Genomic DNA, 25078 nt, shown 5'->3' on the forward strand with positions numbered 1-25078 from the left:
GAGGAGTCTTCTGTCACCCCGCCCAGCTTTTCCCCTAGGTCAGAGCTGCAAACTGGGTCTTCCCAGATCCTGGGCGCTAAGGCTCCTCTGTAATCTGACACTACCCCTCAGTTCAGGGACCAGTTTGAGACTCTGGAAAGGTGGCGGGAAGGATTGCTGTGGGAGAGTGGGGGGGAGGGGCACAGGTATGGCATTTGTTTTTGTCTTTTCTCGACCTAGGGCCCAGCTGGAGATCTCAGCTGAGGATACTGCCTCAAATGCTGGATACGCTGCTCTCTTGGCAGGAAAGATCAGCTGTGGGACACAGGGAAAGAGCCCAGAGCCAGGCTCTTGTGATCTCTGGTGTGTGTCCTGGGGCCCCTGCGTCTCCACAGCCCCAGATGTAGGCCATGTCTTCACACTGCTCCCTTCCCTTGTCCCCTGCTCATCTGGTTTGCCCACCTTCAGGTTTTCAGCTGTTCTGTGTGATGAGCAGAGTCCTTTGATGGGTTATAGATGTTCAATGTGTGGTAAGTTGCGGAGAACTCAAGAAACTCATCTCGCTGCCACCATTCCTATGACTGGCTAGGCTCCAATTCTTGTGGCCATGGTATACCTGAAACCTCTTTGAGGCCAGTGTTGCTTTTTAAAGGAAGTAGTATTTAAGATAGGCTTTGAAAAATAGATAAAATTTCCTTGGGGATAAATTAGTGGGAAGGACATTCAGGTAAAAATGTTTTATTATGGAAATCAGGAAATAATTGGATTTGACTGAATTGTTACATATAGGAAAGTAGAAAGTCCCGTGGACTTTAAACTAAATTTTTGAAAGATTTGAAAGAAATGGGATAATAGCTATAATACTTTAAAATATTTTGCTAAAAGCACGCAAATCTCACTTCTTCAGAGGAATAGTGTCCCTATGTGTTAGTTCTTCTAGCTTAGAGCTCTGCATCACTGTTAAAAGTTAGTTATATATTTGACCACCCCGCTGTGTTAGGCATTACTGCTTGTGAACATTAAATAAGTATGAAATAATAGGGACAGTTTTCAGCTTCTTGTTATATAATAATGTTTCTTTCTTGTGACTTATAAACTTCAGGTGATTTTAGACTAGATATCACTTTATAATTTGGTACCCTTCTCCTAGAAAATACCATGTACATTCATGTATATGCCATTAAAATAGAAGAAATTAAATTGTAGATCATACTAAATGCCCCATAAATTGCTATAGAATCTTTGGGATCACGTTCTGGTATATATAAAGTACTGAGGTCAATGTAATTATGATTATATTGAATGGTGGTCATTTTTTTATGATAACAATGTGGTTGCTATTAGCACATCCAGGGTTAGCATGTAGATTCCATGTTGTGAAAAGACAAGTATTGCTCAACTATGAGAAATGATAATAATAATTAAAGTCCTGAGTTAATGCTTAAGTCGATTTGTACTGCAAGAATACAAAAAGGATTGTTGTTCAAAAATGGAGAATCAAAGAGTCATGGTCTTGGGAATGAGGAAGAAGAGAAAGGAATTTAGAGACTATATTGGTGTTAGGTTTACGTTTCCCAGAGCAGTAGACAAGATTATTGGAGAAATAGGAGTGTTTCTAGAAGACTGGTGAGAACATTTTGTGCTTTTGATTTCCTCTTCACAGTTTTGAAGACATACATGGAAAATACTCTTCAGACAAAAGAGATGTTCAGTAAGAGGGAGAGTCTTCCGTGTATTGCGCCACTAGTAACCACGGTGGAGGAGACTCCGCAGATTATCTCTGCTAAAGTCCGAGGACATTTTCCTAAGTGGCTCAATGGCTATCTACTTCGAATTGGACCTGGGAAATTCGAGTTTGGAAAGGATAAGTAAGCCTTGATTTTTGGAGAACACTTGGGATTTCTTAGCATGGTCTGATTCTGTGAAATATGCATCAATATCTGCTTCCTCTCTGAGGCTAACATTACCATGCAATCTCCTTGGTGAGGAAACTATAGTCTGTAGGGGAAAAAATTCATTTTAAAAAGTTCTGACATTTCTGCTCTGCAGAATATTATGAATTTGAAGTCCTCTGAAGGTTTAAGCCAAAAGAGAAGTGTCAGGAACGGTGGTGTCTATTTCATCACAAGTTCCTGAAGGAAGGGGCAATGTCTTCACCTCATGCCACTCCCTCACCCAGTACTTCCCAGACACAATGGCTCTTTCAGTTCCTCAAAGTGGGCACGTTTATTTTTGCTCAGACTCTTGGCTTTGGCTCTCTTTATCTATCTTCTCAATGATTCTTATGATTCATTTTTATCAGTCAGCTCAAATCTCATGTCGTTTGAGCCTTCCCTGGTTTTCCAATATAAAAATGCTATTATTTATTGTATTGCCCATAATAAAATAGATATTTTAATTATTTGCACCACTATCAATGTCTACTTTTTTGTTTGTTTGTTTATTAGCTGTGTTCCCTCACTAGAAAGTAAGTTCCGTGAGGGCAGAGACTTTTACTTGTTCACCCCATGTCCCCAATATCTAAGACAATGCCCTGCACTTAAATAGCACATAATAAATATATGTGAATAAATGGGAAAAAACCTCAGTAACTTCTTTTATTTGGGACATGTTTCTTTGTTTCCCCATTCTGGCTGACTCTCTGTGTTTGCTTCGATGTATTAGGTAGATCCCCTAGAGTTCTTAGTTCTTGCTGGGTGGTCTTATGTAGTACGTGTCCTTTATATTTGACTTGCACCACTTCCTTTTTCTCCTCTGCGTGTGCTCCAAAGGTGACTCTTGAGTTGTGTATATTGCCCTGTTAAAGTTGAGCTTTAATTGCTTTTGGCTTGTCATTAGGTGGGCTTGACTCCTAGGCTGACTAGTTGTGAGACGTGGTTCTGCCCACCGCAGGGTGTTCTGCTGCGTGAGAGTTGACCACTTAAATGAGATTTGGCCTCTATGGGCTCTTGTGCCTGTAGAGAATTCCCTCTGGGTGTGTCACTTGTAGGTCAGACCCGGTAATACTCTGGTTCGGTCTGGAGTTGGCCTCTGAGTGTGTTGAATCTTGTACCTCTTGGGCTGGACTCTGGTGTAGGACAATTTCAGAACAAAGCAAATCACCAAGCACATCAACAACAACAAAGAAAAAACCAAATTACACTCACATGTAAAAGCAACCGATAACCCACTCAACACAGGCGAAAATATCAAGAATGTGAAAACAAAACAAAACAAAAAAAGCTGCACCAGTCTTGGCTTAAGCCCACCAAGTAATCTCCAGGTTGTCCTCTGCTGTACCAAAGAGTCCTCTGTATATTGTGCAGGGAGAGCTGGTCACCTGGTGCCCAGAGTGACGTTGGGACTGCTGATTTAAATGAGTGGGGCTAAGGGGTCTTGATGGTAGTTTCTACAAAGCCAGTGTACTTTCTGTGCTTGCCTGCACGTATGTGCCCTGAGTAGCACCACCAGCCCTGTGCCCAGTTCGCCTGAGTCGTGGGGCACTTCCAATGTGTGTGTGTGTGTGGGGGAGATTTCTGAGCTGCTGAAAGCCCAGAGCTGCGTTTGCCACCTACTGCTGATCCCTGGGAGTGTCTCCGGAGTTGTAATTGCCCTGCCGTAGGCAGGCCATAAAGGGTGAGGGCTCGAGGTGGAGGAGTCTTCTCTCTCCCTGTCCAGTAATATCACACTCTTCCCAGCCTCTTCCCTGGGTCAGAGCTGCCAGCTGGGTCTTCCCAGATCCTGAGCACTAAGGCTCCTGTGTAATCTGACACTACTCCTGAGTTCAGGGGCCAGTTTAAGTCTCTAGAATGGCAGGGATAGGATTGGGAGGGGCGGGAGGGGCCCAGGTATGGTGTTTATATCCTTTGTCCGACCTAGGGCCCAACTGGAGGTCTCAGCTGAGGTTACTGCCTCAAATGCTGGATATGCTGCTCTCTTGGCAGGAGAGATCAGCTGTGGGACGCAGGGAAAGAGCCCACCTCCTGGCTCTTGTGGTCTCTGTTCCGTCTTGAGATCCTGTGTCTCTGCAGCCGTGGCCAGCGTCTCCACTCTGCTCCCTTCCCTCTTCCCCTGCTCGCCCAGTTTGCGCACCTTCAAGTAAACCTTGTAGGAGTCTCTTAGCTGTTCTGTGTGATGAGCAGAGAGTCCTTTGATGGGTTATAGATGTCCCGTTTGTTGTAAGTTCCAGAGGAGAACTCAAGAAGACCATTTCGCTGCTGCCATTCCTGTATCCTCAATAACTTCTTTCGTGTATCATTTCTCTTTGTGTCTACTGGGACATGAAGTGATACGAAGAAACCCCTATGGTTAGGAGGGAATCTGCTTTGCTTTAAACATTTTTAAATATTACAAACTTTTTTTGTCATTTAAAGGTTTTACCTATATGAAACTTTTTGAATTGTGGAACAGAAAGGGGAAATGTATGTATTACATCCTCTGTTAGCACTTTGGGGTATTCCCTGCTAGTCTTTCTCTCTTTTCTATAGGTTTGTTTTAAATAATTATAATCATATTATATGTATGATTATACACATAACGTGTATAATCAGACAAAAGAGATCTTTTAAAAATGTTTTTTTTTTGAGTTATAATTTTTTTATTGAGGTATAATTGACACGTACCATGTAGTTTCAGGTATATAATGATTTGATATTTGTATATATTGTGAAATGATCGCTACAATAAGTATTGACATCCAACACCATACCTAGTTACAAAAAAAATTTTTTTTCTTGTGATGAAGATTTTACTCTCTCAGCAACTTTCAAATATGCAATACAGCATCATTAACCATAGTCACAATGCTGTACATCATATCCCCATGACTTATCTATTTTACAAATGGAAGTTTATACCTTCTGACCCTCTTCACCCATTTTGTCTCTTCCTCTTGCAACCACCAATAAGTTCTCTGTATCTCTGAGCTTGGTTTTTCAAATTATTGATTTATGTTACAGATTCTACATATAAGTGAGATCAGATGGTATGATCTTTCTGTCCTTCTCTGTCTTACGTATTTCATTTAGCAGAATGATGTCAAGGTCCATCCAGTTGTCACAAATGGCAAGAATTCCTCCTTTTTAATGGCTGAATAATATTCCACTGTATATATACGTGTGTGTGTGTGTGTGTGTATGTCACATTTTCTTTATCCAGTCATCTATTGATGGACAGTGAGTTTGTTTCCAAATCTTGGCTATTGTAAATAATGCTGCAGGGAATATAGGATGCGTATATCTTTTTGAGTTAGTGTTTTTACTTTCTTCAGATAAATTCCACCCAGAAATGGAATTGCTAGATCACATGGTAGATCTGTTTTTAATTTTTTGAGGCACTTCTGTACTGTTTTCCATAGTGGCTACATCGACTTATATTCCTACCAACAGTGCACAAGCGTTCTCTTTTCTCCACATCCTTGCCAACACTTGTTATTTCTTGTCTTTTTGACATTATCCATTCTAACAGATGTGAGGTGGTACCTCATTATGGTTTTGATTTGAATTTCCCTGATGATTAATGATGTTGAGCATCTTTTCATGTACTTCTTGGTCATCTGTATGTCTTCTTTGGGAAAATGTCTATGCAGGTCTTCTGCCATTTTCTAGTCAGATTGGGTTTTTTTGCTATTGAGTTATAAGAGTTTTTTAATGTATATATTTTGGATAATAACCAAATTTTTTTGCCCTGTTTGAAAAACGTCACACTATCATCAGCCTTTTTATCGATGTTGCTATGAAATCTGAACAACAGTTATTTTTAGTGGCTAAATGATATGCCAGGAACCATGGCTTTTCTTAAAAACTGGGGTAAAATACTGTATTTCCCAAAAATAAGACCTAGCCGGACCATCAGCTCTAATGCGTCTTTTGGAACAAACACTAATATGAGACCCGGTCTTATACTACAATAAGACCCAGTATTATATTACAGTATATTATTTTATGTTATATGTATTATATTATATGTTATATTTTATATATTATATTATATTTTATATTATATTAGATTATATTTATTAAAATAAGACTGGGTCTTATATTAATTTTTGCTCCAAAAGATACATTAGAGCTGTTGGTCCAGCTAGGTCTTATTTTCAGGGAAACACGGTACACATAACACAAAATTTACCATCTTAAATATTTTTAAGTATACAGTTCAATAACATTAAGTACACTGACATTGATGTGGTATCATGACCACTGTCCATCCACTTTTTGTCTTGCAAAACTGAAAGTCTGTACCCATTAAACAATACTTCCCTCCCCCAAGTCCCTGGTAACCATCCATTCCATTTTCTGTTAGCCACACCATTCTTGTGGGCCTGGTGGGAATCTGATCATGGTCCTACTGTGCTTTCCTAGCTGTTGTTGGAAACAGGTCAAGAATTAGACATATGTTTGAGATATATTTCTTAATATTCCATATATTTTAATCTGCTGAGCCTGTTACGTTTTGTCTTCATTGAACAATAGACTTATAAAATGACAGTGCTAAAAGGAAATAAATGCAGTGGTCCCCCCACCCCAAGAGCTGCTACAAGAACCCTTGCAGAAGTTGCTTTAGATGCCTGGAGTGGGGTTTAGGGCGGGGACTGGGGAGTTGGGGAAGTGGCTTGGAGGTAGAGAAAAGGAGGGTAAGTGAACTGGCCCATGAATCCCCACCCTGCCCCTAACCACAGAATCTCTACTTTTCCCTATTTGATGTATCTGGCTGTCATACAAGTTATCATTTGAAAAACAGATTATGAGGCAAAAAGGAGGAGGAGGAAGAGAAAAACAAAACAAAACTACTAGTTCAATGCCCAGAGAGAAGCAGTCTCTTCCAAAATGCGTATGGTATTTCATCTGCTACAGAAGTACCTCTAGTAAATTTTAAAACTAAGCAGTAGAGTGACTCAGGGCCTAGGCTTGCACTACAAGCCTCTTTTAAGATCAAATATCTTTGTGGGGGAAGTGGGTGCTATGGCTGATCCTCGTGAGTGTCTGCTTTTTCCTTCAGATCAATATTTTCAGAGCCAGTAGTAGGCATCTATAGCAAGAACAGGGTCTTTCCTGCCTCTCGGGGGAGAAGTACAGATATCTTCTTTGGAAGAGACAAACTGAGACTTAGGTTAGCGGTTGGATCCCCAGATTAGATTTAGAGGGAGGGGTGGAGAAAAGTCAGCGTAACCCTTAACCTGGGGATAAGAATAGCCCCACTCTGTTGTGAATCTCTGTTCTCTTTGTTAGATGCCATTTAATAGGTCTCTGTTAACATGCGGACATAGTAGTGACATGACAAAGGAGTTTCTTCAATTACAACTATTTTTTATCGGTGATTTCATTGAAGGCATGCTTATCAGTTTTTAAATTACATGAATCTGGGCAGAATAGCAAATATCCTCAGCATTTTAATATCCACCACTCCCTGGAATGACTTCAGGATTCATGATGAAGATAGTCGAGCCTCCCAATTCCTTGACCATCTCACTGCACTGATTGTCCCCCTCTGTGCCACTACAGTGCCATATACCGAGGCTATCTCCTGGAGCTTACTCCACAGAATTGCCCTACCCTTGAAATCTTGAACTCTGAAACTACTCTCTGTTGAAAACCCCGTTTTCCATGCTCCTCCATTCCTATTAAACTTACGCTCAATCGCATCAAGTTTTCCTCTCCTTACTCTTCTCTGTCCTCTCAGTTTATCTGCTTTCCTTTAATTTCTTCTCCCCGGTGCAGATTCCACATCCATCCCTTCAAATACACTCACTTCCTTTGTCCTGGTGATTGCTGCTTGTCCTCTGACCACTTCCAGTCCTAGATTTGCCCATTCTTGGTTTCTTCAACTCATGATCAGGCGTGCTGAGCACTTCTAGAGGAAATGACATAATTGTGCTGATTAATTTAATTACAGAATTATGATTTCCAGTCTTATTGAGTCCATGGGGCCCCCAGGAAATCTTTAGCAGTCAGTGTTCTTTCCAGCCTCCCACAGGGTCCCTTTCCTGAAGTCTCCTTCATTCTCTTCATTCTCCTTGTCCCTTTCACACTCAACAGGTAAACCGTCTACTTCATCGTGAATAGAGGGGCAATTGGATTTGGGCTCCTTAAATTTCCCTGTTCTCCACCTCCCAATTTCCCCACATGCATCCCTGTTTCTGCTTCCTCACTGTCAGAGGAGGAAGTGGCCCTCTTCCTCTCCTCAGGAACCTTGCTGCATCATTTACGCCCCTCCCCTTGTATCTGTTTCTTCTTCACTAAACCCTCATCTCGGCCTACAAATGTCCTCTCATCCTAAAAACCCCTCATTTTCTATTCCATCTTCCTCTCCAGCTAATACCCTTCCTCCTCCGCTCACTGCTTCTGTTTTTATACTTTCTGATGTCTTCTCAGTTCACTGCCATCTGACTTTTAACCCCACCACTCTACAGTACCTGTTCTCAAAAAAGTCACCAGAGCCTATTAATTATTAATTGAAATGGGCCTTTTAGTCCTCAGCCTGATTTTGTACAGCATTTGAACTTAATTGACCACCCATCTTAAAATTCCCTTATCCCTGGGTTCCCATATAACACTTTGTCCTGATTCTTTTTCTGTCTCTTTGGTTGCATGTTCTAAAATAATTTTTCGTTGCTCATTTCACTTCACTCGTCCTTGTAATGTTGATACATCCTATCCTCCGCCCTGAGTATTCCCTTCTTTTCTGTATTGTATGCTCTCTCTGGTGTAGTAGAAATAATGTATTCTTTGGAGTGAGATGGAGTGGGTTCAAATTCCAGTCTCACCAATTGTCGGTGCTATGATCTTACGCAAGGTTTCCCATATGGAAAATGGGGCCACTAATATTGATTTTAATGATTGGGAATGAAGATTAAAGGAGACAAGGCATATAATGTGCCTCATTCAGTGACGGACAAAAATTGGTACTCAGTACATTTTGATTCTCTATCTTCCCTTCAGTGCCCTCTCCCCACTTCCTTTCCTGCCAAATAACTGGTTATAGTTCACCCTACTTTTTGGGATATTGTAAACCCAGGATTTGGAGCCAGCATTGAGTTCTGATCCTTCTTCTGCCACATACCAGGCCTGTGACCCTGAGCATGTTGCTCTGAAACTTGTTTTCCACATGTGTAATGTGGGAATAATAGTTCTTTATATGATCAATGTTGGGGGGGATATGTATGTATGTATGTATGTATGTATGTATGTGAAAAACTGTGGTAAAGTGCTTAGCACAGTACCTGCAATGTAGTAAGTGCTCAGAAGAGGGTAGTTATTATCTCATTTGCATCTATGGCTATACCTGTCACACATAGGTAGATGCTCTCAAACAGGCATCTTTTACCCCAGCCCGTCTCTTGTCCTCTAGACCTGTATTTTGCCACCTGACTGTAGAACATCTCTACCCTGATGTTCAGACTCTTATTCAAAACTGCATCAGTTGCTTTTCTCCCATACTTGTGTTTCACGTATTCTCCATCTCTGGTAAAGCATCATTATCCATTAGGGTATCACTTTTGAGACCTCTCTTTTGTCTCTGCCTACATCCTATCAGTCACCTCTGACTTGTTTCTGGAATTTGTCCTTTTCTAACTATGTTGCTCCAGTTTAGGCTCTCATCTTTTCACACTTGAATTGTTGCCTGGTTTCCTCATTGGTTTCTCCAAATCTGGATGCTTTAGTTTCTATCCCATATTCTAAGCTGTGGCTGGAGTGATCTATCTAAGATGCAGGTCTCACAGTTTCACACTCCTGTTTCAAAATTCCAGGCTTTCCTGCTGAAGGTGTTTAATCCTTAAGTCTGAGTGCTGGTTGGTCTCATGCTGACTTGTTTCTAATGTAATCATATGGACAAAAATGATTGCTCAGTGAAGACAGTTATCTTATTTGCTTTCTTTTGCATAATTTTGATGAATTTGAAGATTTTAAAAGTAAATGAACAATGTAATACATGTAAGATATGAAGATAACTATAAAATCTTAGGGACCCATTTGAATTTCGGAAATGTCAAGCGTTCCATATCCTCATGCTATTCTCTTGACTATAAGGTGTAAAACAAAGAACTTAACTTCCACGGCTGAAAGCCTTTTTAAAAGAAAGGATTTATTGGACCATTGCTAGCAAGAAAAAGACCAAGTCCCAGGACGTGAAGTCTAAACCACCAAGCTGGGTGGAAAAGACAAACCTGTCTGCTGTCCTGGAATTGAAGGGCGTTTTTATACATCAAGTAGGGGGAAGAAGGTTGTAAGTTGTTTTGAAAGAATTTACATTGGTTACAGATTTACATATAAGTGGGTAGGATAAGGTGAAAGGGGAGGGGTCAGTTCTGGATACAGAGTCTGTCAGGCAAAAGTGTTTGCTCCTTTGGATTTGTTGTGGAAAGTTCATATGTAAGCAAGAAGCAGAGGCTTCTGGGATACGGTGGTTCCTGGCTAGTCTCTTTTAGATAATTGTGGAAATAGCCACCTGAAATTCATTCAAAGTTCCAACATATGCTCAGGAATGTAAGCAGTCTTTTGTTGGTTTTGCCCTGTTGTTAACTGATTAACCCCTTGTCTCTTCCTTTTACCCTCTGAGCTGCTATAATTCAATATAGGACATCTCAGAATTTTCTCCTTGTCAAAGTAAAGATCTGAATTACTTTAGGAGGCACCATCTTAGGGTTTCTCTTTAGCCCTCAGAAGTGTGAGGTTTTCTAAAGTGGGTAAGGATCAGGAGAACGTACCGTATTTTGCCATGTATAATGTGCACTTTTTTGCCCAAATTTGTGAGGGAAAAATTAAGGGCGTGCATAATCCATAGGTAGTACTAATTCCACATCTATATAAATGTTTTTAATTCTTTTATTTATGCTTATGAATTAAAGGGGTAACTCTAGAAATCAATAACAATATCCGTATGCAAGTACCCTGGAATACAATAATCAGTTTTGTTGAACTTATGACTCACTTGCAAAGACAACGAAGAGATTTTGGCCTTCTATGATGTGTAAATATAGTTAATTTGTTACTGATACATAGAATTTTTTGTACCTTGTAGCTGTTCTTGTGTTTTGTAATTATTTGTTACATAAAATTTCTTGTACTATAATATGTTAAAAAATAAATGCTAAAATTCCTTTATAATACAAAAAGCAATTACCTAAATGTAAACAAATAAAAATTTAAATTAAAAAATTAAACCTAAAAATTTTTCCCCTCAAAGTTTGGGCCATAATCGTGGGTGTGCATTATACACGGGAGTGCATTATATACGGCAAAAATACAATAAATTGTGCTATCCTATTATACTCCAGGATATACTCAAAAGCTATCATCCCGTAATTTGAAGTTCTCTTGTCTGATCAGGTTTTGCCAGGACCCATCCCATTTTCTTATCTCTATATTTGAAATCTCTCATTTTGACGTCATGTCTTTCTTACTAATAATTGTTTCTCTATGTTTGTTCTTGTTTGAAGGTACAATCATTGGTTTGATGGAATGGCTTTGCTTCACCAGTTCATGATGGAGAAGGGTACAGTGACATACCGGAGCAAGTTTCTACAGAGTGATACATATAAGGCCAACAGTATTCATAATCGAATTGTAATTTCGGAATTTGGCACACTGGCTCTCCCTGATCCATGCAGGAATGTTTTTGAACGTTTCGTGTCAAAGTTTGAGCTGCCTGGTAAGCAGCTGTTAATGTGCCCCAAATTTGCAAGTGATAGTGATGACTATTTCAATTGTTATGATATATGACTATGTAAATCTTGAAATTGATTTTTTTTTTTTACATTTTTTTTGTTTTTTGGTATGAGAGGATGTTTAGACTCCTTCCTCACTCTGATGGTGGTATTTCAGTAACTCTGGGGTTTGGTTTCAGCAATGACTGATAACACCAGTGTCAATTATATGCGGTACAAGAGTGATTACTACGTTAGTTCCGAGACCAACTTTATGAATAAAGTGGACATTGAAACCCTGGAAAAAACAGAAAAGGTAAAATACGGGTTAAAAAATGAACAAAATGGACCCTAGAATTTCTTTTCATTCAAAATTCTTTTTACAGTAGTAGATATCTGAATAAGAAATTGGAGCCTTAACCAAACAGGAAAAATACCCACTGATTCCGGTCGTTGTCCACACTTTTTCCTGATTAGAATGGCCTGTTGGCTTGGTTTTCCATAATTTTAGACTTCTTCTTCCTTAGTCCTAATATCTGATGTCTAGGGTAAGGGAGAAATGGAATAGATTTACTTTGGCCAGCTCATCTATCTTCCTAGTTACAGGTAGAATTTGGAGATTGTCTAGACCTATATTGCTTTCACTTAACACATTAATTAAAAATTAAAGTTTGGACCAGAATTTTAGTCTTAATTCTTATTCTTTTGAACTTTCCTTGGGGAAAAAGAAATCACCCTTATTGTATAATTTTTTTTGTCCATTTTTCGTTTGTTGGTGGAGAAGTTTTTGGCTTTTTTTGCAGGAGAGTTAATTTTTTTTTATTATTTAGTAGGAAAAATGATTTTGATTTCTCAGAGGTAGTTTTCATACCTTATTTTAAAGCTATTTGACACATCTGTGCTATCTATGCATCTAAACAGAGATCTGCCCAGTGAAATTTAAAAGTCTCTGATGGTCTTAAATTTGTAGGTAGACTGGAGCAAATTCATCGCTGTGAATGGAGCCACTGCACATCCTCATTATGACCCGGATGGAACAGCATACAACATGGGGAACTCCTATGGGCCACGTGGTAAAGCTAGGATGAAGGTCTTATTAAAAATAATTGGGAGTGAACTGTCTTCCTGGGGTTCCCAGGTTAAGATGGTTAAGATGTAAACATGTGAAACTTCATTTGAAAGGTTCAGAAATAAATTTTCGAAGTCTCATTACTGAATTTAAAGCATATAATTTATCACTAAGTATGAGTTCTGTGGTCCTTTTGCACATATGCTTAGCAGCTGATTTTCTATTTGACCTCTTCAGCATCACTCACGTTTTTATGTTCTGTTATGCTTTTTGGCTTACAAACATTGTAGGAATTTTCAACATGTGTTTCTCAAACTTGAATTTTGAAGAAGTATCAGATTGTAAGTATAAGAAATTGAGAATGCTTCAGCGAAGATTTAGGGAAGGACATTGACTATCACATGGGAAAGAATTTATCTTTATCATGGGAATAACATACTACAAAGTAAGTTAAGGTTGCCTTCTCAACCACTTACATCACATCTCTTTCCTGGCCATCCACATACTTCCCCAGCTGCCTGCCAATCAGAAAGTTCTAGTAACTAATAATGATAGCTAACATTTATGGAATGCCTCGTATGTGCTGGTGTTAAGCAATTTTCTATATATTTTCTCATTTAATCTTTATAACACTCCCTATTATATTATTACCTCATTTTACAGCAAGGGCAATGAACCTTAAAAAGGTTTAAGATACTTGCTAAGGCAAGCTTCTAAGTGTCTAAGAGCAGACTTGGCACCAAGCCTGAATTACTCCCAAAAGCTTCTATTAGTTACTCTGGTAGACCACATTAATTTTTATCTCTGAGTGAAGAAGACTCTCATGACATGCAAATTCATGTTCCTATATATGAGTACACATGTCACTGTTTGTAAGGTATGTGTATGTATTAGAGATTTCTGACTGTCTTAGCTGTCAATCTGTCATCTATGATCTATGAAATTCTTGTATAGGTTATTGTATAACTTTGGTGAGTAATTAGCTTTGTGGGTTGTTCAATTCTACCTCTCCATTTACACATATATATGAAAATGAATATTGCTGGTTCGTTTCTTTCCTGCCTTAAGTAGAGATAGAGTACCCTGGAAACTTCATCACCCAGCTCTCTCACCTCTTTTTTATTACCTGATCTTAGGTAGGAATATATACTTGAAAGCTGTTATAGGAAATAGCAAACATAAAAGGATGTTTCAACAAATGTAAAATGTTTTAGCAAATGGGTAAACTGACTCAGCAGTTTTTTGTCCATCTATCTTTTTTGATCATTACAAAAATCCATTTATTGATAAATTAACTCTGTTAATCAAGTATTTAGATAACTATAAGTAGTTCATAATGAGAAATAATGTATAACCATTCTGAAATATTATACTCTAAAATAGTCATTAGGTCAGTGATTCTCAGCCTTTAGTGTGCATAAGAATCATCTGGAATGCTATCTAGCAATGTTGATAATTCTGCTTCATCTGCAGAGATTGTTTCTCAGTAGACTTAAAAGAATTGAACCGTCCCCTCACTCCTTGGTGCATTTTAACAAAGTTCCCAGGTGATTTTGGTGCAAGTGGCCCCTGGATCTTTGAGAAACCCTACCACTAATGATCAGAGCCTGTGCTTGTTACAGCCTCAATTTGCTGTTTATAAAGTCCTGAAGAATCTTCCAGAGTTAGACTCACAGTATTGGGCAGGTCATTCCTCTGGGTGCATTCCTCTGCTGGGTGTTACCCTGATGTCTGTTTGCCTTGCTCACATCTTCAAGACTTGCAGTTAGAACAACTTGACTTGGAAAAAAAGTCCTGGAAGTACACACTGTACCCCAATACAGTCCGGTTCCCCTTCCCCAATAAAATCTTTAAAAACAATTACAGATACTAGCTTCCATATTACGTACTTACTCATGATCTCCATTATGTAGTTTTTCCATTACAGTTCTTTCCATCATCTGCATTATTTTTACTTATTGTATGATTTATTAGAATTTGAGCTCTATAAAAGAAGAGGCTTTGTCTTTTTTTGTACTCTGATATATACAAGTGTCTAGAATATGGTACTTATGACACTTGGGAGAGTGCCTGGAATATAGATAGCACTCAATAAGTAGTTGTTAAATAAATGAATAGAGAACTGTCTGGTTATCTTATTCCAAAAGAAGCTTAGTGATTGCAAAATTCTGTAAATTACCCAAGTTCTTCAGGACTTATATTGACAATTCTAATACGAGGAAGATAATTCAATATGACGTCAATATTTGTTCATTCACTGAATGATTTAACAAACATGTTGTTAGTCAATCCATCAATAGCTATTTATAGTGTAAAATGCTGAATCCTTGTTTGGTACTGAGAATGCAAAGATGAATCAGATGCATCTGTCTTGAAAAGCTCTGCTTGTTAATCTGCTTCCCAGTCTACTGGGAACATAAACAAGTAGATAATTATAGTACAATGAAATAAGTGCTATGACTGTATAGGAGATAATCATGGCGTAGAATACCAAATGCTTTTGGGGTGGGAAAGAATGAGGAAAGGCTACTTGATGAGTGAATGGACACCTGAGTGATTCTTGAAGAAGTATCATAGTCGGATGAATGATTGCATGAATGAATGTTGATGAGCTAGGATGAGATGGGCCCCAAAGCAGCCCCAGGGGTCCAGAGAGGAGTTGGACATGTATGAGTATGCAAAAGGTTGTAGTTGTTGCGATTGGGGGGTGGGAAGAAGGAAAAATAGAGTTTGAGGATATTCCTGGCTGCTACTTATCCTTCCTATGAAGTAGGGATTGGCTTCATCTTTAGGGAGCAAGAGAATAGCCATTTGAGAGCATTAAAATATAAGAACCTGTCAGTTGATGACTTTGTGTGTGTTGTTTCAAAACCTTAACGAATGACTTTCATAAAGTTCATATATTTTTAATAGCCAAATCTGTTTGTAATAACCATTCATGAAATGTGGGTGTCAAGCATGGGTGTCATGCATATTGCAAAAATCTCTTAACTGCTCTTGCCTAGCCCACAAATGCAAGGGTTGTTTTTTATTCTTAGAATGTATATAAAACAGTTAAGACAGAACATTCTATTTTCCAGGTTCTTTCTATAATGTTATTCGGGTTCCTCCAGAGAAAGTGGACCTTGGGGATACAATCCATGGAGCCCAGGTGATATGTTCTATTCCTTCTGCAGAGAGGATGAAACCTTCTTACTACCATAGCTTTGGTGAGTGCAGAGATGAGGCAAATTGCAGTGGGGCTTGCCTTAATATCACTGTAGCAGAGGGACTAACTTTGGTAAGTCCTATGTTAATAAAGTTTATCAGAATATGGTGATAATGAGACCGAAGTGTCATTTTACTGCCAGTTAAGTTTATTCAAGTTAGTCATATACTTCTTACTCCTACTAACTTACTGCTTGAAAAGATATAATTATTTTAGTACAAGCAATTACTAAAAAATTGACAATACAAGTAGTGAACCATAATGTAAACTATGGACTTTGGGTGATACGATGTGTCAGTGTAGGTTCATCAGTTGTAAGAAATGTATCACTCTGTGTAGGATATTGACAATGCAGAGACTATGTATATATGAGGACGGGGGTATATGGGAAATCTGTATTTTCCCTTCTGTTTTACTGTGGGGTATATGGGAAATCTGTATTTTCCCTCAGTTTTACTGTGAACCTAAAACTGCTCTAAAAAGGTCAAGTCTTAACTAAAAAAAACAAACCATTGACCATAAAGTTAATTGACAGGATTCAAAAATTTTGGTAACTTTAAATACCACAAATAGTAATCATATATGAAAAGATTTTGACTGTGTTTTTTGGGGGAAATTCATATTCTACATAGATTGCTTTAGCTTTGTCTTATAATATTTATCTTCTGCATTCTAAACCTTTATAGCCAATCTGTTCCTGGATTCTTATCCCCAGTATAAATAGTAAAAGGATTAAGGGATAAAGGTCCAGATCATAAATCACACCTTAATATTATGCTTCTTTACTTTGATCTTAAATAATAACAATTTTAAAGAAAGAAAAAAAGGATTAAAAGCAAGTTGAGGTCATTCAACCTAAACTGTTTTAAACAGTTCCCTTTTTTATGTAGGAAAAGGAACTACATATAGCAAAGCTGGGAAACAGTGAAGACTTATTTTGGGCTGGACTTTATTTAGGTCAGCAGTAATATGTGCAAGCATTCAGACAAGTCATGTAACTGTCACATTTCAGACAACTCTGGTTTACCAAATACATTGCATTGTTTGCTGGAACCTTTTAGGAATGACAAAGAACTACATAATCTTCATAGAACAGCCTCTGAAGATGAATCTATGGAAAATCGTCACTTCTAAAATTCGGGGAAAGTCTCTTTCAGATGGAATAAGCTGGGAACCCCAGTATAATACACGATTTTATGTGGTGGATAAGCACACTAGACAGGTGGAGTATTTTGAATATATTTATCATGAAAATGATTGGAAGCAAAGGCAAATTTCCATATGGTCGATTTTTATCTTCACTGGGCATTACTTATGAATACATGACACTGAATTGAGGATATTATTTTATTCCATAGGTAGGGCTAGCTATTTATTAAGACAGTGGATTTTGCATATTACAAAATTGTAGGAAATGGTTTTATCCTTCTAATTATCTGATGCAATTAAAATGGCATCTAGAAACCCTCTTAGCATGGGTTTTTCCATATAATATTTGCAAAAAAGGATGTTGTTTATACAGAGGTCTTTTGTAACTTTTGCAATGATTCTTTAATTAGTTGCTTCTACAACTTCTTGATATGTAAATATGATAATCCTCCTGAAGTCCAAAGCACATTGGTTAAATATCTTTCTATACTCCTGATTGATAGCACTATTATATTTGTCTTTTTTTACCTTTAAAAGAGATAGTATCCTAAATTTACTGTACCTTAATTTCACTACAAAAAAATTCCATTTTAATAATGAGTGCATTTATCAAAGAAGTAGTCACTTAAATTGATCATAAGTTACTTAATAACAGTATTTTCCACTTAACCGTGCATTTAGAGTCCAGGAATTAATTATCCTTCAAAACACTGGGCCATATTTCATGAAGAATTTTAACTTAGTTGTACCGTGTTTCCCGAAAATAAGACCGGGTCTTATATTAATTTTTGCGCCAAAAGATGCATTAGGGCTTATGTTCAGGGCATGTCATCCTGAAAAATCACGCGAGGGTTTATTTTCTCGTTAGGTCTTATTTTCGGGGAAACAGGTAACAGTTGGTTTATCGTCCTAATTCAATGATTAATAGGAGACGAGATGACTTAAGCAAGCAAAGCTTAAATCAAAGCATGTTTGCTTCTTCATTCTAAATTCTACTTTTTTGCACCTACCAGGCCTGTCACATAATGGGGGAAAATCTTAATTTGAGCTTGGTGGATCTGTTCCCTAAAGGAAAGAAAAGAAAAGACAAGAAAATGTCTCTTTTTCATTGTTTGTCTTTCCCCCTGCAGCTTCTTCCAGGGATGTACTACAGTAAACCTTTTGTTACTTTTCATCAAATCAATGCCTTTGAGGATCAGGGCTGTGTTGTAATTGATTTGTGCTGTCAAGATAATGGAAGAAGCCTAGAAGTTTACCAACTGCAGAATCTTAGGAAAGCTGGGGAAGGGCTTGATCAGGTAAACATGTCTGATTTATCAGGAATTATCAAAATAATTTTGAACCACCCAAGTTCTGGCTTTGGCTTTGGAACTAGCTGCTTATTTGCCTCTTTGGCAAATAAAAAAGGAGAATAGTTTTAAAGTATTGAAGGCACAGTTTTGTCATTTATTTAATATTAAAAAATAATTGGAAGTACTGACTTAATATCTAATAAATAAAAAGCATGTTTTTTAAAAAAGCCAAGAGATATGGTTTGAAGCGCTTGTGATTAGTTGCTCATTACACTTCACCACTAAACATACTTAAATTTACTGGAAGGGAAAGCAAAATAGACTATAACCATAATTCTCTGATAAAGAAAGTGTATCCGTTCATCTAGTTGAAGTGTTTCACTTTTTTTGTGATATTGAAACCAAGGTACAATTTTTCCTTGGATTGTGTAATGTAAATTGTTTATAGCTATGGTTTTATTTTTAAACCTTTTTAAAACATTGCTTTTAAAGTTTACTTACGCTTACTAAGTTTATTTAATGTTATAGCCATAGAATAGGTCTTGAAATCTGCAGTATAAGTCCTCTATTCATTTTTAAGATTGCCTGGGTTTTTCTTGGCTTTGTGCATTTCCATAAATCATAGAATCAACTCATCAATTTTTACAAAGAAAAAAACCACCTTGGTTGGGATCATGTTGCCATATGGATCAATTTGAGGATAATTGATATCTTTACAATAATGAGGAATATTGGGTCCTCCAATCTGTGACCATGAATATCTCTCTATTTATTACATTTGAGTCTTTTAACATTTCTCTCAGTAATATTTATACTTTTTGGTGTAAGGATATTACATATCTTTTCTTAAAAGTATCCCTAGGCATTTAGTGTGTTTTGAAACTCTTGTAAATGGTATCTTTTAAAATTTCGTTTTCTGTTTTTTTCTGGATAATAGAAATATAATTGATTTTGTATACTGACCTCATGTTTAGAGATCATGGTAAATTCACTTAACAGTTTAAATAGTTGATCCATAGATTATTTTGGATTTTTGATGCATACAGTCATGTTACCTGAGAATAATGCAGATTTTCCCCCCTTCTTTCCAATATGTATGCCTTTTATCTTTCTTGCATTAATTGTACTATCTGGAAACTCAAGTTGAAAAGAAGTGATGATAGCAGTTTATTAAACATTTCCCCTATCCTATTTGGAAAATGTTTAATAATTCACTATTATGAAATTGCTACAGGTATTTTTCTAGAGACCCGTTTCAGTTTATTTATTTACTTATTTATGTAGTAATTAATCTTGGGGGCTAACATTGGTTAGTAAGATTATATAGGCTTCAAGTGTATGTCTCTGTTCTATGTCACCTGTATGTTGCATTGTGTGCTCACCACCCAGTGTCAGTTCTCCTCCTATCACCATATATTTTGCCACCCTTTTCCCTCCTCTACCCACCCCTTGCCCTCTGTTAACCACTGACTTGTTGTCTGTGGCTATGAAGTGTTGTTTCTTTCTATGTCTTGAGATTATCAGGCTAAGCTAAATAAGTCAGAAAAAGTCAAGAACCATACGACTTCACTCATATGTGGGATATAAAACTGAAAGCAACAAAAGAACAAGACAAAGAGATTATCTTAATGGTGCCTTTTGATAAACAGACATTGTCCAGTGTATCAATCTCTTCCTTTATGAATAAAACATTGTGTATCATGTTTTAGATATTTTCCCATGCTAAAGTCATGAAAATATTCTTCTATATTATCTTCTCAAAGAATTTTCAATTTGAAAAATTAAGTGTTCATATATGTATTATTGTTTCTGGACTCGATGTTCTGTTCCAGTTGTCTACTTATGTATACTTGTGCCAGTACCACATGGTTCTAATTACTATCATTGTATAAAAAATATTGATGTTTAGTAGATCAAGTCCTCCTAATTTTACTTCCATAGTGAGCATCATGGCAATTCTGGCCCTTTACATTTTTGTATAAATTTTAGAGTCAGCTTGTCAGTTTACACACACACACACACACACACACACACACACACACACACACACACACACGCGCGTGCGCACGCGTACACACACATCTCAAAAACTCTTATGTTTAACGTTTAGAGGAACTGCCAAACTGCTTTCCACAACAGCTGCACCATTTTACATTCCAACCAGCAATGCACAAAAGTTCCAATTTCTTCACATTCTCACCAACACTGTTATTTTCTGTTTTTTTTTTAATCTTTTATAGTAGCCATCCTAATGAATGTGAAGTGTTTTAATATGCGTTTTGCTAATGACTAATTACGTTGGGGTCTTTTCACGTGTTTATGGGCTATTTCTGTATCTTTGGTGAAAGATCTTTCAGTCCTTTGCCTATTTCTTTTCATTTATTAAATTTATTGGGGTGACATTGGTAGTAAAATTACATAGGTTTCAAGTGTACAATTCTGTAATACATTATCTATATATCACATTGTGTGCTCACCACCCAGTCAGTTCTCCTTCCATCACCATATATTTGACCCCTTTTCTCCTCTTCTACCTCCATTTTTAAATTGTTTTTCTGTATTGTTTCTTACAACTGCATGTGAATCTGCAATTATAGCAAAATAAAAAAGTTTAACAAAACAATTCCTTGATTTTGTCTGGCTCTCAGCTGCTTCTTTCCCAAAGCAGCTAATGTCTTTAGGGGAAAAATGGCCCCTAATATCTAGTTCATCTCTGTGGGTTTCCTTCTCCTCTCAAATCTGCCCCATTTTTCTTCACTGCCTCTTTAGCTCACCAGAACAGCTGTTTTATTATTATCTTTTTTATTTTTTTATTTTTACGCAGGTTTATTTTTATGCAGGGCACAGCTCACAGCGGCCCAAACCGGCTACCTTGGTGTTATCAGCACCACGCTCTAACCAACTGATCTAAGTGACCGCCCCCAAACAGCTGTTTTAAACATTTTGTCCAGCTTTTCTGGGTGTTCTCAGTGGGACAGTTGATCCACATTACGTAATCCATCATTATTGGAAGTCTCTTTTTGTTCAGCTATGGTTTTGCAGAAGAAAAAAAATGTTTAAATAAATTTAAAAGTATTTTTTTAAAAGCTAAGTCTTTATGTAGCTTAAATTAGCACTAAATTTTTACTCAATATAAGGCATTTCTATATGAGAAGGAGAGAATATGGACTAGGAATATGGGAGGAAATGGCAGTTTGTTGTCCATCTTATAATATTTTAAGAGAGGAAAATGGGCTTAAACCAGTCTTATTGTCAGAAGAAATACCCTTATTTTATTAGGGTCTCCTGCTTAAACATCATCTCTGCAGAGAGGCTATATTGGGGGTCCCCAAGTCCACCCTTTGATGATTCACTGGGAGGACTCACAGGTCCCAGAAAAATCAGCAAATGGAAGAGGCACAGGGGATGAAGCGTGGAGGAAACCAGGTGCATGCTTCCAAGAGTCCTCTCCTAGTCGAGCCACACAGCACGCACCTGATTCCTCCAGCAATTCACTGCGACAACTTGTGTGAAATGTTGTGTGCCAGGAAAGCTCACCCAAGTTGGTTGTCCAAGGTTTGTGTTGAGGATCTGCACGTAGACATACGGCCCCCACCTGAGTCACCTTAGTTACTGAAGCGTCAGACCCTCATTGTAAAATCAGGTGTTCATCACAAACCACATTCTTAGCATATACTGTCTGGACAAACTAGTACAACGTGACTCAAGGATTTGTAGTGATTGCTTAGTTCTCACTTATTTTCTTCAGTGTCGGTTTTCTTCAGTGAGGGGACTAATACCCAATAAGAGTTTGTGAGAGGGCTTGGTAACTGTGGTTCTTATGTCATTTTAACACTGTACCTCTTTCCATCATGTATATGAATGTGTAAAAGGTTATTGGCACGCAAAAACACTCTTATCAGACAGGACAGTCCAAGGAAGAGCTCAGCTCCCGGGTGCCAGACAAGGGCCCATCATGAAAATAGGTCTTTCACGAGAATGTCCCGGGTTTGAGCATCGTGGGCCTGCTACGTTACCCCTTTTCCACACACAGGTGTGTCCTGACCAAACCTGAAGATGGAAGCGTCTCTTGTGGCTGTCTAGGCCCTCATCCTGTAGTATGTGTTTTAATGGCACTTAACACTATTAGATCTTGGGCTATATAATCATTTGTTTATTTGACACAAATTAAATAACATTTTATTTCTCACTTATTATCATTCTTTCTCCACTACAATATAAGTTCCATGAGGCCAGGGATTCTGTTTTGTTCACTGTTGTAGTCCCAGTGTTCAAACTGTGCTTGGCTTATAGTAGGAACTCAGTATATATTTGTTAAATGAATGAATGGAAATGATCATTTATGCAATTAGGAATGCCAATAATGTTGACTGGACCTAATTTATTGGAACATGCTGTTATTCTCTGAATGACAACTTTCTCATCTGTTTATTTCTCTCTCCTGAACAGGTTTATAATTCAGCAGCCAGGTCTTTCCCTCGAAGGTTTGTTTTGCCCTTATCTGTTAATTTGAATGCCCCTGAAGGGGAGAACCTCAGCCCGTTGTCCTATTCTTCAGCCCGTGCTGTGAAACAGGCTGATGGAAAGGTATGCTATGAACCGACATTAGACTAAGACTTTGAACTTTATTCCACAGTGCTTGGTGCACAAGTTTCATAATATTCAGCTGAGCAGGGCAAGGTCAATGCACATTGCTTGCACAAGAACCACAGAATTCTGGGGTGGGAGGGAGCACTGTTTACCTCTATTCCCTTTGTGTTTTGAAACAGATATATGCAACTTTCTAATGGTTGTGAAATGTCTAAATATTTGAGATTGGTACTGACCATCCCTACGTTTTAGATAATTTGTGCTTACTACAGGCCTGTCATTGTGTGACATATCAATGTCTTAGCTTTGGTAGAATACAAAGCCCACATCTACCTCCTATGCCATTTGACAGCTTAGTCACAAAACCCAATACTCTTTTGTACATTCACACACATGATGGAAAAAGGAACAATGTAAAAATGACATAGAGCCTCAGTTTCCAATACTGTTATAAGGTATTAGCCCCTGTAGGGACTTACACTGAAGATAATAAGTGAGAATTAAGCAATCACTACAAATCTTTTGGGGACCTCTTTTAGATTTGGTGCTCTTATGAAAATCTACATTCCAAGGACTTAGAGGAGCAAGGAGGTATTGAATTTCCCCAGATCAACTATGGCCAATTCAGTGGCAAAAAATATCGTTTCTTCTACGGCTGTGGCTTTCGGCACTTGGTTTGGGGATTCTCTGGTCAAAGCTGACGTGGTGAACAAGACGCTGACGGTAATGAAAATCTCTTTCCTTTTTTAAGCCCTTAAAAGACCGGTTCTGCTCTTTGAAATAGTTTCTATTTTGTTTCAGGTAGCTTTGAGATTCTTTAATATTTAAGCAGCTCAGCCATTTCCTTTTATTAGGTTTGAGAACCATGGAATCACTTAGCTGAGGGGTATGTTCCCTCTAAGGAATCTAAATGAACCACAAGCCCAGAAAAATTATTCTATTATTTATTTATTTTTTAAGGATGTTTTTTTGTTGGGGAAAGGAAACAGGACTTTTATTGGGGACAGTGTGTACTTCCAGGCCTTTTTCCCAAGTCAAGTTGTTGTCCTTTTAATCTTAGTTGTGGAGGGTGATGTTCCGCTTCAAGTTGTTGTTCTTTCAGTGGAGGGCACAGCTCAGCTCCAGGTCCAGTTGCCATTTTCTTTCTTTCTTATTTTTTTCTTTTTCTTTTTTTTTTACATAAATAAAAAAATAAATTATTTTTTATTGGTCTTTCTGGGGGCTCTTATGAGTCACTAGCTCCTTCCTTCTTGTGGTGAGCCACACCCTGAATATGGCCATGTTCAGGCTGAAGGGAATGTTCCAGCTTCTGGTGCTGGAGTCGGATGTGCTGCAGGATGCCTGAGCCAGGTCACATGTCCTAGGACGGGGCTTCCTGGGGACAGTTGCCATTTTTCTAGTTGCAGGAGGCACAGCCCACCATCCTCTGGGGGAGTCGAACCGGCAACCTTGTGGTTGAGAGCCCATGCTCCAACCAACTGAGCCATTTGGGAGGCAGCTCAGCTGAAGGTGCCATGTTCAATCTTAGTTGCAGGGCGTGGAGCCCACCATCCCTTGCGGGAGTTGAGCTGGCAACCTTGTGGTTGAGAGCCCACTGGCCCATATGGGAATCGAACCGGCAGCCTTCGGAGTTAGGAGCACGGAGCTCTAACTGCCTGAGCCACCGGGACGGCCCCAATAATTGTATTCTTAATGTTATTTTGAGAGCAATCACAGGGTTCAGGTTGTTGGGACACCTATATTTCAGGTTAATGGGAAATTATAATTTCAGAAATTGTGTTTGATGATGATAGAATCTGTAGCTGCAAAAGCGGCCTCTGTCTCTCCTATGTTCAATTTAGTAAGCCTAATTCTTTTACTGTTGGAATACAATATTGACAGCCAAATTCATGCTGAGAGAGACAAAAGCTATACAAAGCTTCCAGCTCATAACTAACTTTTTGTCAAAAACTTTTTTGGGGACTTACAGGTGTGGAGAGAAGATGGCTTTTATCCCTCAGAACCTGTTTTTGTACCAGTACCAGGAACCAATGAAGAAGATGGTGTTGTTATTCTTTCTGTGGTGATCACCCCCAACCAGGTAAATGTAGCTCCTTGTCGTAGTCAGAAAGAAAAGTAGCCCCGAGCCTTTTGAGGGTTATATTTAGTGGTACTGTTGATAGTTTAGT

At 38.2% G+C, this 25078-nt stretch overlaps 1 pseudogene across 1 annotated transcript in view; it reads left to right on the forward strand.

Moving 5' to 3' along the window:
• Positions 1 to 25078, forward strand: part of LOC308502999 (carotenoid-cleaving dioxygenase, mitochondrial-like) — a 46256-nt pseudogene that overhangs the window by 19901 nt on the left and 1277 nt on the right. The window contains exons 3-12 of the transcript in view: positions 1643 to 1847; positions 11396 to 11607; positions 11803 to 11918; positions 12573 to 12675; positions 15752 to 15880; positions 16941 to 17101; positions 18159 to 18326; positions 22770 to 22907; positions 23450 to 23633; positions 24880 to 24990. The product of the transcript in view is annotated as a carotenoid-cleaving dioxygenase, mitochondrial-like (transcript). The remainder of the gene's footprint in view (positions 1 to 1642; positions 1848 to 11395; positions 11608 to 11802; positions 11919 to 12572; positions 12676 to 15751; positions 15881 to 16940; positions 17102 to 18158; positions 18327 to 22769; positions 22908 to 23449; positions 23634 to 24879; positions 24991 to 25078) is intronic.

This window comes from Rhinolophus hipposideros (assembly GCF_964194185.1).
Source record: "Rhinolophus hipposideros genome assembly, chromosome: 10".
NCBI lineage: Eukaryota > Metazoa > Chordata > Mammalia > Chiroptera > Rhinolophidae > Rhinolophus > Rhinolophus hipposideros.